Raw genomic sequence first — 15918 nt, forward strand, 5'->3', positions numbered from 1 at the left:
ACAAATAGCTGTGAAAAGAAGAGAAGCGAAAAGCAAAGGAGAAAAGGAAAGATATACGCATCTGAATGCAGAGTTCCAAAGAATAGCAAGAAGAGATAAGAAAGCCCTCCTCAGCGATCAGTGCAAAGAAATAGAGGAAAACAACAGAATGGGAAAGACTAGAGATCTCTTCAAGAAAATTAGAGATACCAAGGGAACACTTCATGCAAAGATGGGCTCGATAAAGGACAGAAATGGTATGGACCTAACAGAAGCAGAAGATATTAAGAAGAGGTGGCAAGAATACACAGAAGAATTGTACAAAAAAGATCTTCACGACCCAGATAATCACGATGGTGTGATCACTCACCTAGAGCCAGACATCCTGGAATGTGAAGTCAAGTGGGCCTTAGAAAGCATCACTACGAACAAAGCTAGTGGAGGTGATGGAATTTCAGTTGAGCTATTGCAAATCCTGAAAGATGATGCTGTGAAAGTGCTGCACTCAATATGCCAGCACATTTGGAAAACTCAGCAGTGGCCACAGGACTGGAAAAGGTCAGTTTTCATTCCAATCCCAAAGAAAGGCAATGCCAAAGAATGCTCAAACTACCGCACAATTGCACTCATCTCACATGCTAGTAAAGTAATGCTCAAAATTCTCCAAGCCAGGCTTCAGCAATATGTGAACCGTGAACTTCCTGATGTTCAAGCTGGTTTTAGAAAAGGCAGAGGAACCAGAGATCAAATTGCCAACATCTGCTGGATCATGGGAAAAGCAGGAGAGTTCCAGAAAAACATCTATTTCTGCTTTATTGACTATGCCAAAGCCTTTGACTATGTGGATCACAGTCAACTGTGGAAAATTCTCAAAGAGATGGGAATACCAGACCAGCTGACCTGCCTCTTGAGAAACCTGTATGCAGGTCAGGAAGCAACAGTTAGAACTGGACATGGAACAACAGACTGGTTTCAAATAGGAAAAGGAGTACGTCAAGGCTGTATATTATCACCCTGCTTATTTAACTTATATGCAGAGTACATCATGAGAAATGCTGGACTGGAAGAAGCACCAGCTGGAATCAAGATTGCCAGGAGAAATATCAATAACCTCAGATATGCAGATGACACCACCCTTATGGCAGAAAGTGAAGAGGAACTAAAAAGCCTCTTGATGAAAGTGAAAGAGGAGTTAAAAAGTTGGCTTAAAGCTCAACATTCAGAAAACAAAGATCATGGCATCTGGTCCCATCACTTCATGGGAAATAGATGGGGAAACAGTGGAAACAATGTCAGACTTTATTTTTCTGGGCTCCAAAATCACTGCAGATGGTGACTGCAGCCATGAAATTAAAAGACGCTTACTCCTTGGAAGGAAAGTTATGACCAACCTAGATAACATATTCAAAAGCAGAGACATTACTTTGCCAACAAAGGTCTGTCTAGTCAAGGCTATGGTTTTTCCTGTGGTCATGTATGGATGTGAGAGTTGGACTGTGAAGAAGGCTGAGCGCCGAAGAATTGATGTGTTTGAACTGTGGTGTTGGAGAAGACTCTTGAGAGTCCCTTGGACTGCAAGGAGATCCAACCAGTCCATTCTGAAGGAGATCAGCCCTGGGATTTCTTTGGAAGGACTGATGCTAAAGCTGAAACTCCAGTACTTTGGCCACCTCATGCGAAGAGTTGACTCATTGGAAAAGATTCTGATGCTGGGAGGGATTGGGGGCAGGAGGAGAAGGGGACGACAGAGGATGAGATGGCTGGATGGCATCACTGACTCGATGGACGTGAGTCTGAGTGAACTCCGGGAGTTGGTGATGGACAGGGAGGCCTGGCATGCTGCGATTCATGGGGTCGCCAAGAGTCGGACACGACTGAGCAACTTCACTTTCACGCATTGGAGAAGGAAATGGCAACCCATTCCAGTGTTCTTGTCTGGAGAATCCCAGGGACGGGGGAGCCTGGTGGGCTGCTGTCTGAAGCGACTTAGCAGCAGCAGCATGGTGCTATTTAAAATACAGATTTCTGGACCTCACCTAAGTCAGGCATTCTGGGAGTGGGTCCAATTGTGGTAAAATATACATAACCTAAAATGGACCATCTTAACCCTTTTTAAATGTACAGTTCACTGGTATTAAGTACATTGACACTGTTGTGCAACCCTCGCCACAATCCATCTCCAGGAGTTTTCATCATCCCCACCACAAATTCTGTACCCAGGAAGCACTGACTCCCGATCCCCTGTCCCTTTCCCTACAGCCCGTGGTCATCTCTGTTCTACTTCCATCTCTATGGATTTGTCAGCAGCATGTTTTAGCAAACACCCTGGGTGACCAGAGAAGGCAGGGATGCATCCAGATTTGGTAACTATTGTACCAGATAATCTCTAGGGTCCCTCTTGGTGGTGGTGGTTTTAGTCGCTCAGTCATATGCAACTATTTGGGCCAGGCTCCCCTGTCCTTGGGATTTCTCAGGCAAGAATACTGGAGTGGGTAGCCATTCTCTTCTCCAGGGGATCTTCCCTACCCAGGAATTGAATTCATGTCTCCTGCATTGGCAGGTAGGTTATCAACTGAGCCACCAGGGAAACCAGGCTCTTTCTTAAGTTTTACCTAACTGGAAAAGGGCCGTATCGTGTACGCTACAGCAGGGTCTGGCCCCATGTTCATCCTCAAGCCTGCATGTGCTGTCAGCCGCACTTGACTTTGGTGGTGGCTCTTCCTGTTCACATTCACTGAGCAAAGCTGATCTGCCCTCTCCTTCTGTGGGACTGCTTCTTCCTCTCCAGCACCTGTTCCTGGGCCTGAATGGCTGCCTCTCCCTCTCTCTGTGGTCTCTCTGCAGTTTTCCTTTATAATTCACGCTGCCTGGTAGTTTCTGCCCTGTTCCCGCTGTCTAGTGTGGAGTTTATGGTTTCCTCCCACCACTCTGACTCTAGTCATTCCCTTGATTTCCAAACAAAACCACAACATATCTCAGCTTCCAGTTCATCCTTTTATTCCCCCTGTCTGTTGTGGTTTGGGGATCCTTGCCTGTTGATAGTGAGTGAGAAGATGAACATAGCTGTATTTCGGATTCTTTGAGGAATGTCTGCCAAAGCCGCCTGGAGAAGATAAATATTTCTGCCTCTGTGGTTTATCATGACTCGAGCTCTGACTTTACATAGACAGCGGGTGTTCAAAAGGCTTTTCTTTTTAATTAGGAAAATAAAAATTACAGCTTATAAAGTGAAGCCAGGGGAACTGCAGTTTTAACCTTCTTAGCTTTCAGCTGTAGAATGTGTCAACAGTTGATATGGTTTATCATTGTCTTAAAAACTCTTCCCTATATCCTTCCTAGTTTCTATGGGATTCAGAGTTTCCTTAGTCATGCTGCCTTCCCTCCTGTTTTGCATGTATAAGAACCAAGGAAATGAGACAGATTCAGAATACTTTATATATTTTCTCCACTGCCATTTTAGCCTCTCCATTTGTACTTGCTCAAATTGAATCAGGTTATATTTTAGCTATGCTGTTTTTCTCACAACAACAGCAGTAGCAACTAATATTGTGGACTTTGTGCCAGACTGTGTCCTCAGTGTTGTATGTGGATTAATTCTGATTTAATTCTCACAATGACCCCATGAGGAGGTGTTATTATTAGCTTAATTTTGGGAACAAGGAAACAAAGGTGTAGATTAAGGAATTATCTCCTAGCATTTCAGATCTACTAAGTGGCGGATGGTGGTGCTCTGGCCTATGATTTGAGGAAGAGCTCCAATTTTATGTTAGGAGACCTGAATTCAAGGCTCTCCCATCCTTGGGTCGGTCTCATAGGGCAGACAGAGAATTTAGCAATTGGATTGCTGTGTTGTGAGGCTTAAAGCTCAGGGATGGCTTCCTGGGAGAGCTGGTACATGAAGTGATGCCCTAAAATGTACATGGGTGTTAGAACAGCACGTCAGGCATTGAGGTTGTACGTAGGCCAACTAATCCATGGGAGCCACCACACTGGACACTGAGGTACTGAGTGAGGAGAGGGGGCTGGAGGCTGAGGAGGTGGTAATGGCAGCCGGGAAAGTGGGCAAGTCTTGGAGGCCTTTCATGGCTCATAAAGGAATTTGGACTTCATCTGGAGGCAGTGAGAGTCATTTAGGGATTTTTAACAAGTGATGTAATCATGATTACATTTTTAGAAAGATCTTTCTGGCTGTCTGCCATTTGCATCTAATTATTCACTATGATAAATAAAACTGTAGCAAATCTCAAATTGCACCTCTCTACATCTCTAATTGTCTCCTTAGGACACATTTGATGGGCTGGAAGTTGGGGGCCAGAAGATGGGTTCATTGAAGGCATTTAATTTCCATCGTCAAATTTCCTTTTTAAATTTTAAACAAAAGATAATACAGTGTTCATGCAGTACTGAATCTTGTTTTGTTTTTGTTTTCTTCCCATAGTAATTTTAAAAATTAAATTCTCATTAAATGGGAGTGTATCTTTCTGCATTTTTTTTTTCTGGGAGCTTATATAGATGGCATAATCTCTAAGACTCTCTGTATTTAAGAATGCCTTTCTTATACCCTCAAATGAGCAGAAGTATGAACTCTTGTTTAATAAACTTCTTTTTATCTTAAAAAAGAACACATGAACACATGTATCTGAACACATGGCTCTGAATAATGAAGAGGAGATATTTGTGCCTAAGCTGTCCTTTATCCTTTTGTTGTGAGCCTTATTTTTTTTTCCCCACTTAGAGATTAGGTTTTTCTTCATATACTTAAAATTAGAGGATTTTTCTAGAATAAGTCCAGGTATTATTTTCTTTTCAAAAATTTTGGTAAGCAGAATTTTTAGGACATAGATTCAAATCTTTCTTGGGTGCATGAAAGTTTTCTTGTATTGTACTAGTGCCTCTTTTCTATTGTTTTTCTATTATTTTAAAGGTTCACCAACTCTCTGTTGACTCTCTTCTCTGTTTTTAACACATGATACTTCCCTTGCCTGTTTGTGTTTTTTTCCTCTGTGTTGGACACACATCTCCCCTTCAAACAAAACCACTTGCTGTCCTTATCATGAATGTATTTTCAACTCTTCATTTGGATTTTCTTCTGTCATAGAGCAAACTTTGCATTATTCTGTATTTTTTTTAGCCTTTTATCAATGAAGCCAGAGAGTTTTTTCCGGCCGTGTTTTGCCTGTTTTTTTCCTGCCGTGGTGTTTATTGCTGTGCGCTCTTTCTCCAGGTGCTGTGAGCAGACTACTGTCTGGCTGTGGTGTGCGGGTTTCTCACTGTGGCGGCTTCTCCGGTTGTGGGCACAGGCTCTAGGTGCACGGGCTTCAGTAGTTGTGGCACGTGGGCTTAGTTGCTCTGCAGCATGTGGGATCTTCAGGAGTTGAACCCTTGTCCCCTAAAATGGCAGGCAAATTCTTAACTCCTGGACCACCAGGGAAGTTCATATTCTGACTTTTTTAGTCTCATCATTTATCTTTTGTTTTATAGAACGTTTCCTTGAATTTTATTGTCATTAAATTTTAAGGAGATGCTGTAACATTTCCTTCTGTTTCCGATAATATTTTTCCTAAAATATGCCTTCCTTTCACTTATATATGTTACATTCTTTGTCTTTAATAGCAAAGAATTATTTTAACAAGTGGATATTGGTGTTTATTTATTCATTTTTGAAATCAGAAAAATACATGCCCCAAAATATTATTTTCAAATTTTCCTAGGATTCTTTCATTGTTACCTTGGATGATCTTAAATTCCATCTCTCATCTGTGATACTGCTGAGGCAGGGTAAAATAATGCCGGTAGTTACTATGTTATCCTTGATAAATTACCCTCAATTTCCTCATTTCTGGGCTTCCCTTGTGGCTCAGCTGGTAAAGAATCCACCTGCAATGCGGGAGACCTGGGTTTGATCCCTGAATTGGGAAGATCTCCTGGAGAAGGGAAAGGCTATACCCACTCCTGTATTCTGGCCTGGAGAATTCCATGGACTGTATAGTCCATTGGGTCGCAAAGATTCAGACATGACTGAGCAACTTTAACTCACTCCTCATCTGTACAATGGGAGTAATAATAATACTTCCTAATGGGGTTGTTGCTATGAGTAAATGAGAAAATACATGTGAAGTACATAGAACAGTATCTCACACAAATAACAATGCAATGAATGTTAGTTGTCATTTTTGTTGTAATTATTGAACTTTTCACTCTGATAGCTCATTTAATCCTTACCAAACCCCATGAGGTTGGTACTATTACTGTTCCTATATGACAGGAAATTATTGCCTTTATATTTGAATAACAATTTGACTGGACATAATATTCTTGGGACCCCAATTCTCTCTCTCAAAACTTTTGTTCCATCTTTTTCTGGTTTTGAATATTGCTGAGTCTGAAGTCCACCTGAGTTTTTATTCTTATAAGGGACTTGATTTTTGTACTTAGATGCTTATACAATTCTTTTTTCCATCCTCAAAGTCTTAATTTTTTAGTACATTCATTTACATAGACTTAGTGCTTTAAGACAGCACAAATGTATTATCTCACAGTTCAGTGGGTCAGAAACCCAGTAGATTCAGTGATTTCTATAGGTCCCACCAGGCTAAAATCACGGCATCTGTCAGCCTAATCTCTTCTCTGGAGACCCAGGGTGGAATCCACTTCTAGGCATTCAGACAGTTGACAGAGTGCAGATCCATGCAGTTGCAGAGCTGAAGTCTCCATTTCCTTGCTGGCTCTTGGCTGGGAGCTGTTCCCACTTCTGGAGGCCTCCTGCATTCCTTGACTCCTGGCCCCTTCCATCCTGGAGCCAGCCACAGCGGGTTGAGTACCTCTCATGCTCTCACTCTTGCCTCTTGTTCTGCTGCATCTAACTCCAGCCAGAGAATTCTTTCTGTTTTTAAGGACTTGTGTGATTAGGCCCACTGGGATAATCGCCCTATCTTGAGGTCCATAACCTTAATCACATCTGCAGAATCCCTTTTGCCATGTAACAGCATATTCCTATATTCTAGGGATTAGGGTGTGGGTATCTTTAGGGAGGGCATTCTGCTGAAAGCTCTAGGTTTTTACGTTAATCATTTTGTATCACTTTTTCTTAGAAGACAGTGTAACCTTTCCAGGCTGTATTTTAGGCACATTTTTCACATATTTTATTTATGAACTTTTTTTTTTCTGTTTCATGTGTTGAAACCTCTACTTGAATAATCCAGCTATCCTCAATATTGGATTCTCTCTCATTTTATCTCTAAATACTACATTAAAAATTGATTTTAGAGAGGTATTGTTTACAAACAAAAGCTGTGTCAATCTAAAGTGATGAGTTTTAACAGGTGGACCTGACCACAGAACCCCAGTCCCATTCGTGATACAGAACATCTCCATCACCCAGAAGTGTCCTTTGTAGCCCAGCCCTCTGTTCACCCTTCTGATTGCTTTAAAACTTTTCTTTCTCTCTCTCAAACACTGCATTCACTTCCAAATCTTGTTTCTGTGTCATTAATTGGACCTTCAGCCACGTTTCTTCTATTTTTTCTCTTGGTTCTGAGTTAGTTTTTAACGATGTTATGTTTCACAGTTTGTTTCCTCAGCTTTGTAGTTTCCCATTTTATTCTGTGGTTTTATCATCTCATTCTTAAGCTCTTATATAAGTGAATTGTTGATCTTTTTTTGTGTTTTGGGGCTTCCGTTGTGACTCAGCTGGTAAAGAATCCAACTGCAATGTGGGAGACCTGGATTCGATCCCTGGATTGGGAAAATCCCTTGGAGAAGGGCAAGGCTACCCACTCCAGTATTCTGGCCTGGAGAATTCCATGGACTGTATATGTATAGTCTGTGGGGTTGCAAAGGGTCAGACATGACTGAGCAACTTTCACTTTCACTAGGGTGGGGGGGCAGCTAAAAATACATTCTGTTCTACTTTGCAAATGATATCATATGATTCTTAGGACAAATATTCCAAAATCAAAAGGAAGCACCGGAAAACAATTAAGTTAAAGGCATAGGTGTACTCAGTGGAGTACAGCTGTGGACACAGCTGGTTAGCTATTACTTACTTGTGATTATTACAAGAAAATCTGGCACTTTTTGTGATCATACACAAATCGGTCTTCATCATGTCCTATCTCATCTTTTTACCCAGTGTCAAAAGGAAGGGAAAGGCTGCTTGGAACAAGGACTAAAAGGAAAACAAGCTGGGATTATTGGAGGTGGTCAGCTTCAACTTTTCTAAAGGAAACTCCCATTTTCACCTTTCCAGAGGGCTCCATAACAAATTATTTATTCAGCTTTAGGACTCATCTGAAGTTGAGAAAAAGAATTAGTGGAGAAGTAAGAATGGAATTGAAATATATAATGAACCTGTCTGCTTAATCCCTAATCCCTGCTAAATCATCTTTCATCTCTCTTGGTCTGATCCACTTTTGAGAAAGAGAACCCACTAGGGCCTCCCCTGGGAAGACCCTCCTCTTCTGTCCTCTTGTCTCTGCTTAGAGAGTCCTCAGGAGCTGGCCCACTGCACAGAATATCTCCTCCTTCTCTGGGACTTTGCTGGCAGATCCAGCTGGTCTGAGACAGCCCCTCTCCCAGGCTATGGTCCAAGGACTCCATCCTGGTTGCCCACCCCACCCCCACCCCTGCCAGGTATTACAATGAGCTAGTCAAGGGAAAATGAGATTTAAAGGACCCCTTTGCACCGTCTTGGAGAAGGCAATGGCACCCTACTCCAGTACTCTTGCCTGGAAAATCCCATGGATGGAGGAGCCTGGTAGGCTGCAGTCCATGGGGTCGCTAAGAATCGGACACGACTGAGCAACTTCACTTTCACTTTTTCACTTTCATGCATTGGAGAAGGAAATGGCAACCCACTCCAGTGTTCTTGCCTGGAGAATCCCAGGGACAGGGGAACCTGGTGGGCTGATGTCTATGGGGTCACACAGAGTCGAACACGACTGAAGTGACTTAGCAGCAGCAGCAGTTGCACCATCTGATGGCAGATTCTCTGTGTGCTACTCAAAGAAGTTGACGGGGGACTAATCAGAAAGCAGCTCATGGTGGTCTTTAGCCAGGTCATCTCCAGCCCATCATCCCTTCTTCTCCAGTGGCCATCTGTGACATTCCTTTTCTTTCTGAAGACACTTTCTGGGAGCTTGGTAACTGAACTCATTGTTCTGACACGTGCAGCCACTTGGAAGCCCAAATTCAGAGATCCCAGTGCCTGATGGCCGGCCAATGGGCAGGAAGTCAGCAAGGCCTTCTGTGACAAGCTCCGGAAGCCACGGAAGAGCTGCATTCCACCCTTGTAACATCCGGGACTGCCCCCCCTCCCCGAGGTGTCTGCAGTCACTCTTCTCTGCTTGCTACCAGCATTTCACTTGTTTTAAAATGCACAGTAATTTGGACTGAATAACTCAACCACTAACATTTGTTTTACAAGGACTGTATGAGGTGCTTAGCTAAGTAGTTTATGTGAATCGCCTCACAGTCACCTATCAAGTTGAGATTATTCATTTTTTTTTTTTTTAAAATTAAAAAAATTTTTTTTGGTTGTACTAAGCTGCATGCGCAATCTTAATTCCCTAACCCGAGCCCCCTTACTGGATCTCAGAGTCTTAACCTCTGGACCTCCAGGGATGTCTCCAGTGTTGTTCATTCTCTATTATACAGTTGGCAAAGGTCTTCTAGGCTACACAGAATTCAAGTTGGGTTATTCTGATTTTAGAGTTCCTGCTCTTAATTACCTGGAGAAGGCAATGACACCCCACTCCAGTACTCTTGCCTGGAAAATCCCAGGGATGGCGGAGCCTGGTGGGCTGCCATCTATGGGGTTGCACAGAGTTGGACACGACTGAAGCGACTTAGCAGCAGCAGCAGCAGTAGCTCTTAATTAGCACCCTCACCTGCTCCCTGCACTCACAATGGACCTTAAGAGCACAGGGAAACTGACTTCAAGGGTTCACCTAGGAGATACGGCAGCGGGCCAGCATCACAAGAGGTGCTTGTGAAAATCACCATTCCTTAGACTCTACCCCTAGGGTGTTGTTGTTGTTTAGTTGCCCAATTGTGTCCGACTCTTTGTGACCCCATGGACTGCAGCACGCCAGGCCTTCCTGTCTCTCACCATCTCCCCAAGTTGGCCCAAGTTCATGTTCATTGCATTGGTGATGCCATCCAGATATCTCACCCTCTGACACTCTCTTTTCCTTCTGCCCTCAATCTTTCCCAGCATCAGGGACTTTTCCAATGAGCTGTCTGTTACATCAGATGACCAAAACTGGAGATTCAGCCTCAGCATTAGTCCCTCCAATGAATTTTCAGGGTTGATCTCCCTCAAGATTGACTGGTTTGATCTCCTTGCTGTCCAAGGGACTTTTAGGAGTCTTCTCCAGCACCACAGTTTGAAGGCATAAATTATTAGGTGTTCTGCCTTCTGTAGGTCCATTTCTCACAACCATAGGTGACCACTGGGAGGACCATGGCCTTGACAATACAGATCTTTGCTGGCAGAGTAATGTCTGTGCTTTTCAACACTGTCTAGGTTTGTCATCACTTTCCTGCCACGAAGCAATCATCTTCTGATTTTATGGCTACAGTCACCATCTGCAGTGATTTTGGAGCCTAAGGAGAGGAAATCTGTCACTACTTCCACCTGTTCTTCTTCTATATGCCATGAAGTAATGGGGCTGGATGACATGATCTTGTTTTGTTTTTTTTTAACTATTTATTTTAAGCCAGCTCTTTCACTCTCCATCACCCTCATCAAGAGACTCCAGTTCCTCTTCACTTTCTGCCGTTAGAGTAGTATCATCCTCACCCCCAAGAGTAAAACCATTAATAACCTTTCAGTGTCATAAATGACACAAATCAATAGTTTTAAAGGTATTCAAAATCAAGCTCATAATCTCCACCAAATCTGATCTGCCCCTAGTGTTCCAGATCACAATGACTCTATCCTAAGCTACCCACCCCCCTTTCCTCTCACTTGCTTCCATTCCTGTCAGTTTACCACTGTCATTGTCATTCCTCATGAATGCCTCGGCAGGAGCCTCCTGAGTTTTGTCTCCTTCCTAGAGTGCCTTCAGAATTCCCTGATAGCTCAGTTGGTAAAGAATCTGCCTGCAATGCCAGAGAATCCAGTTTGATTCCTCAGTGAGGAAGATCCGCTGGAGAAGGGATAGGTTACCCATTCCAATATTCTTGGGCTTTCCTTGTGGCTCAGCTGGTAAAGAATCCGCCTGCAATGCAGGAGACCTGGGTTTGATTCCTGGGTTGGGAAGATCCCCTGGAGAAGAGAAAGGCTATCCACTCCAGTATTCTGGCCTGGAGAATTACATGGAGAGCATCCATGGGGCCGCAAAATGTCAGACAGGACTGAGAGACTTTCACTAGAGTGCCTTGTTCACTCTATAAGCAGAAACATCTTTTATTTTACTTTTTCTTTTTTTTGAGTATAGTTGCTTTACGATGTTTGTTTGTTTCTGCTGCACAGCAAAGTGAATCAGCCCCATATATACATACATCCCCTCCTTTTTGGATTTCCTTCCCATTTAGGTCACCACAGAGCACTGAGTAGAGTTCCCTGTGCTGTACTTTGGGGTCTCATTAGTTATCTATTTTATATATATCAGTGTAGGAGCTGAAGGAGATACAGCTTCAGTTGCTGGGTTGAGAAGATCCTTTGGAGGAGCAAATACCAACCCACTCCAGTATTCTTGCCTGGGAAATCCCATGGACAGAGGAGCCTGGAGGGCCGCAGCCCATGGGGTCGCAAAGAGTCAGACACAACTGTGCGACTGAACAACAAGAAGGAGCACATATGTGCTTTCTTTTCCTTCCCTTTGGTTTCAATGAGTTGAAGTCCACCTTTTTGAAATTTCCACCTAATTTTGCCCTAGCTCTGCTCTCTGAGGCCACACAGATGATGGCTTTTGTATCCCTGAGGATGACTTTATCCCACCTCCATGCTGTTGTCTCTACATGGCAATTCTGTTGCTTCTGAGTGAAAGGAAATCTGAGAATATGGCTGGGAGTTATATGTGCTGCTGCCCATTCCCAGATATGTGTGTGTAGGCCCTGAAACAATCATAATGCTAGGATGGGCTTTCCCTCTGGAAGACAGTCCCCATAGGGTCTGACCTACTAAGCTCCTGTAGTTTTTGTTCTTAGGTGGCTCATGGGCATGTGGTCAGAGTGCTCTGTGTCTTGTGGTGAAGGATTCCGCAGTTGGCAAGTGACATGTAAGCGCACAAGAGCCAACAGAACGGTGCAGGGGTTGCCACTGAGAGTGTGCATCCTCAGAGTCAGGACTCTGAACGAAGGAACTAGGTAGTTCTGACAAATGTAGTGTTTTCAAATCTTCCAGTCCCTGCAGTCAAACCCACACATCAAAAAAGGGACTTCCCCTGGCAGTCCAGTGTTAGGAATTTGCCTTCCAATGCAAGGGATGTGGGTTCCATCCCTGGTCAGGGGGCTAAGATACCACATGCTATGAGGTCAAAACATCAAAACATAAAACAGAAGCAATGTTCTAACAAAACCCCACCCATCAGGGCCACACCCCACAGGGGAGAGGAGAGCGCCCAACTCCTACAGGACATTCAGGAAACTCATCTGCACAGGGAGCTGACCACACTGCACACTGGCTGGTTCAGGGGACTTACTATTCTATCCTAGACCTCCCGGTCCTGATTAACTCAGGCTGCAGAGATCAAAAGTTCCCCTTGGCCCTTCTGAAAATGTTCAGTATTGTCAGTGCAGGAGGATAATACACTCTTTCTGCATTTCTGCTCTGTGGTGCAGCAATTGTCTCTCTTGAGAATGATTGTGCTAATTCTTAGGTCATTAACTCCAAGTCCTACATGACTACACACTTCTCTAACTGGAGAGAATATAGAACTGAGGGTGATACATCTTTCTGGAGAAATGAAGTTTATTAAAACTATGAAGAACCAGGGAGTTGGCAAAAACTAGCCCCTCCACCACCAACATCGAAGGGGGATTGTGGAGGAAGGGGGACATGCCCTGGGGGGATAGTTCAGTCTGTGAAGTTTTATTCAGCAGGGGAGGAGGGGTGGTCAGGCCAGGGTGATGCCTCATGGTCGCCCAGGCCACTCCAGAGCATCCTTCTAGCTGGCCAGGGTTTCTGAAGTCCATGGAGGTGCTGGATTTGAAAATCATAGTCCACTTGACAGGGTCCCAGGGAGCTTGGCAGATCTGACCTTTTGTCTCCATTAGTCATCCAGGGGTCGTTTCTGGGACTGTTGTATTTTTATGCCTCTTAACTGGGAGCCTGCAACAGAAATGTTTCACAATAAAATTTCATATTCTCCCAGACAGCCCCTTCTATTTCTAGGGAGTGGCTGGGGAGTGGGGCTACCCAGCTTGGGAGGAGCTTCTGAGGGTGTTGGCCACACTCACGGGTCAGTTGGTTCCCTCTGAGGCTTTTCTGCAGGTGCCCCGGGTGCTGCTGGTGTCTTGGGTGCTGCTGCTGTCGCAGGTGTTGTGGGCGCCGCAGGTGTCGCAGCTGTCGCTGATGCCACTTGTGGAGGGGGAGGCCCCAAGGTGACGGCCCTTGCCTCTGGGCAGGGTGGGGCGGTGATAGGCTCAGTGGTCTTCTCCTGTGAATCATGGGTTGTCTCCTTCCTGGAATGGTCTCCCACAGGAATAGCCAGGCCAGTAGGAGGGTGGACGCTTCAGGGCTTGGAGACTGGAGTTCTCAGTTGCTAAGGTTCTTGGAAGAGGAGGGAGGGCCTCACAACAGTGGTCTGGAATCCCACCTTGGGTCCCTTCAAGTGCAGGCTCTGGTCCCACCTTGAGCCCAGAATCATCCCCGCTGTCACCCCCGAGTCCTCTTCACAGAGTGGCAGGAGTGGCTCCCGGCCCATCTTAACCCATGGATGCTTCCAAGTATCAGTTAAAGTACCTCTGTTGACAAACCCTACAAGGTTGAGGGTGAGCATATTTGCCAGTGAGCTTATTTCAGATGATAGGTAGTGTGGGGCACATGATATTGCCCTATGAGCACTCTATGCCAGAGCTGCCAGAAATCATGTCCCTGGAAGGGGCAGGACCTGGTTACCATGACTGTAGGAAAACACCGAGGCTCCACATGTCCGCAGGTGGGCCCATGCAGCTCCGCCCCAGGACAAGCTCAGGGGCATGTAGGCGGCAGTGCTGCAGAAGGTATCGAGCTTCTCTATTGGGTTTTACTCGTTGCTCAGACCTAAGTCCGAAATCTTCACCTGGTTCTCATTGCGGAGCAAGTTGCTCAGGGTCAGGTCCCAGTGAATGATTCCCCGACTCTTTTGCAACCTCATGGACAGGACTTTAACCCACCAGGCTCCTCTGTCTCCGTCCTCACATAACCTCTTCTCTTTGTACACACAGAAAGAGTTCTGTGTGTCTCTTCCACTTCTTGTAAGGACATGTCCTATGGGATGAAGGCTCACCCTTTAGCTTCATTTAACTTGTAACCTTCTTATAGGCCCTGTTTCCAAATATAGTCACGTTGGTGGTTAGGACTTCAGTATATAAATTTTGAGGGGATACAATTTGGTCCCCAAAATTGGTCCAAAAAATTTTGGTTCCCAAAATTTGCCTTTTGGCCCCCAAAATTAATGTCCTACTCATGTGCAGAATACACTCACCACATCTCAACATCCCCAGAATTATTAAGCCATTTCAACATCAATTCCAAGTCTAAAATCTCATTAAAATGTCACCTGATCAGGTATGGGTGAGAAGTGACACACAAAACTAATCCTCACAGAACCCATAAAGAAAAATGAACATATTGTTGAAACATATAACAGAAAATCTGTACAAGTAAAGGCACTCTGAGTGCTATAAAGGAGCCCATTCCCTTAAATGAACTGGAACCCATACTTTCAATTCAAATTGCTGTAGAATTCTTTTTTCAGAAATTCATATAATTTTGACATTCATATGGGAGAGTAAGGACAAGAGATTTTTAGAAAAACATATCATTAGGAGTATAGAAAGACTTTCCTTATCTGATGTCAAAGCATCCTGCTAAGCTGTTGTAAGTAAAACGGTACAGCATCAGTGCAGAATAGACATGAGTTGTGGAGTATAATAAGAGTACAGAAACAGACCCATGTTATATGAATTTAAAGTCCCAAATCTGTTAATCATAGAGGGAAGAAGAGTTTTAAAAAATGAACAGTATAAAACTACAGAGAGTCTTTTTTGAGGACATTAAAGAAAATGTGTTAGTCATGTCCAACCCTTTGTGACCCCATAAACTGTAGCCCATTAGGCTCCTCTATCCATGGCATCCTCCAGGCAAGAATACTGGAGTGGGTAACCATTCCCTTCTCCAGGGGATCTTCCTGACCTGGGGATCAAAGGCAGGTCTCCTGCATTGCAGATTCTTTACCATCTGAGCCACCAGGGAAGCACAAGGACTATTACAGAAGACCTAAATAAATGAAAAGGCATTGTATATTTATGGATCAAAAGACAATATTCACGTGACAGTAAATTGATCTACAGATTCAACACAAGCCCTATCAAAACCCCAGCTTCCTTGCAGAAGTTAGCAAGCTGATCCTAAAATTCATATGGAAATATAGAGGACCCAGGACAGCCAAAGCAATCCAGAGAAAGAACAAAATTAGAGGGCTCAGACATGTTAGTTTCAAAACTTACTACAAAACTGTAATAATCAAGACAGTTAGGTACTAACATGGACTTCCCCAGTGGGTCAGCGGTAAAGAACTGGTAGATGTGAGTTTGATCCCTGGGTCTACAAGATCCCCGGAGAAGGGAACGGCAACTCACTCCAGCATTCTTGCCTGGGAAATCTCATTGACAGGATTCTGGCAGGCTGCAGTTCACTCTGTCCATGGGATTGCAGAGTTGGACATGACTTAGTCACAACAACAGCAATGTGGTGCTAACATAGCATAGACATACAGATTGATGAAACTG

This window comes from Bubalus kerabau, chromosome 19 (assembly GCF_029407905.1).
Source record: "Bubalus kerabau isolate K-KA32 ecotype Philippines breed swamp buffalo chromosome 19, PCC_UOA_SB_1v2, whole genome shotgun sequence".
Taxonomy (NCBI): Eukaryota; Metazoa; Chordata; class Mammalia; order Artiodactyla; family Bovidae; genus Bubalus; species Bubalus kerabau.